This window comes from Phoenix dactylifera, chromosome 4, assembly GCF_009389715.1.
Source record: "Phoenix dactylifera cultivar Barhee BC4 chromosome 4, palm_55x_up_171113_PBpolish2nd_filt_p, whole genome shotgun sequence".
NCBI lineage: Eukaryota > Viridiplantae > Streptophyta > Magnoliopsida > Arecales > Arecaceae > Phoenix > Phoenix dactylifera.
This window is the reverse complement of record NC_052395.1, coordinates 18467576-18469510: the sequence shown is the minus strand read 5'-3', so window position 1 is coordinate 18469510 and position 1935 is coordinate 18467576. Positions and strand designations below refer to the sequence as shown.

At 45.9% G+C, this 1935-nt stretch overlaps 1 long non-coding RNA gene across 1 annotated transcript; it reads right to left on the bottom strand.

Annotated features, from left to right (window-relative positions):
* Positions 1 to 914: 914 nt before the first annotated feature.
* On the bottom strand, positions 915 to 1621 carry LOC120110526. The gene is made up of 3 exons (XR_005511618.1): positions 1528 to 1621; positions 1153 to 1453; positions 915 to 1043 (listed from the first exon to the last, which is right to left on the bottom strand). It is a non-coding gene; the product is annotated as an uncharacterized LOC120110526 (long non-coding RNA).
* Between the last annotated feature and the right edge of the window lie 314 nt (positions 1622 to 1935).

Below are 1935 nucleotides of genomic sequence, written 5' to 3'. Positions count from 1 at the left end.
ACTGATTTGGAGAGCCTGCATAGGAACTTTCTTCAAATTCTATTCAGTCATGGCTCTGAAGTTCCCTTTCTCGGCCTCGGGGGCATGGTTTTGGAATTGGTAAACCAGGTAGTATAGAGGAATTGCTTGTGAGATCCATCATGATTACAGATTAACCGCAGCTTCTGCCTCTCCCTCATCCATCTCAATAGTATCTTCATATGCCTTTTGCTAGTCAACCCTCTCAAACCAACACCCTGAAATAAGTTTACACAGACAACAGTTAAAGGTTGCATCATTGGCCAGGCAAATTTGGTATTATAAGAAAAATCATTTGAACTGTTAGAAAGAAAAAAAAATCACACATGATGGGAATCAACTTAACAGCACTGAAGTCAAAATTCTTTAACATCAACAGAACACCCCTTTCCTCTTGCTTCTTAAGTTCACCACATCACTGCTTCCACTCACTGCAAAAAATGGGAAGGATTTCCTGATACTCACTTCCTGAAAATGCAGTATTGATTTGAAAATGCACTCACTTAAAACTCTTTTCACCCACCTTATTTATCAAATTCTGACTCTACAAGTAGTGCCACCCTAATTACTAAGCTTGAGATATGAAGGCCACCATATGGGGACAATTAACACGTTTATTTTATTCAGAAAAAAACAAGAACAGAGGGGAAAAGATATACCAACCATCAAGAACATGATAAAGAAAAGAATGCGAGGTAATGGTTGCTTTCGTGCCCTAAAATATGTGCACTGCATCAATATACAACATATACGAAATGGTTCAAGAACAAAAAGAACCAAAAACAAACCCTAATTCCAATAAGCAAAAACCAAGAACAGAAACACTGACAAGATTACAAATTTTCCATGTGCCAAAATACCACAAATACAAGGAAAAGTGAAAAAAAAAGGAACCATAGAAGCATCAATTGGAAGATATACCTTTCCGGATGATAGACGGAACCATCTCCAGAGAAATCACTCCCGAACGAACGAAAACCACAATTCGGCACATGTAATTTCCCTCCGAAGGAGAGAGAGAAACCCTGAGATTAGAAGGAAACGAGCATCAGGTTTTCTTTCCATTGCAAACAGATCGAGAGAAAAATCAAGCGTGGCGACTAGGGGAAGGGAAATTAGAGCTGGAGTACTTACAACAAGAACAGATGGGGAAAGAGAGGCCAAGAGAGACCGTGTGCAGCTTTGATTCGATTCTAGAAAAAAGACGGCGATGAAGGAAGGGAGTGGAGGATGGGGCGGTGGAGCTCAGAACCCTCGTCTCGTCGCCGTCGTCGTTCAAGAACTCGGGGGCGATGCCGGAGAAGGCGCGGTTAAGGAGGACAGCGAGCAAGGAGAGGCCGCCCACGAAGATGGGCAAGCTCCGGACGAACCCATCGTTGTTGGAGACCCAGTCGCCTACCAAATCCCGCCGGGGTTTCGGGCCTCTGTAAGCCCCCTTCGCACCAAAGAAACCAAGTTATAGAAGAAGAGAGATGAGAGAGGAGAAGAGAGGAGGGTACGGCTGCGTACCTGAGGATAAGCCGAGGGAGGAGAGGGAATAGGCGGAGGGGAAGAGGAGGCTCTAAGGAGAGGCGAGGACGGGACTGGCCAGGAATGGCGACAGAGAGGAGGGCGAATGAGAGGAGAGGAGAGGGTTCGAAAGAGAAGAAGGCAGCCCACCTCCATCCGTGAAATCTTTGGGAGGTCGGCTCTTGGAGCTCAAGAACCGGACTGTGGGCTATGGAGGGAGGGGGTCGATGGGGTTTTGTGGAGGGGAGGAGTGAAGTCCGACGACGCTTATAAGCGTCGTCGTATTTTTTTCCTACGCCGACGCTTAAAAGCGTCGGCGGAACGTTTTTTTACCAACGCTCTCCACAAGCGTCGGCAGTTACCGTTGCAAGAAAAAAATTTGCCGACGCTTTTTTGTAGCGTCGGCAA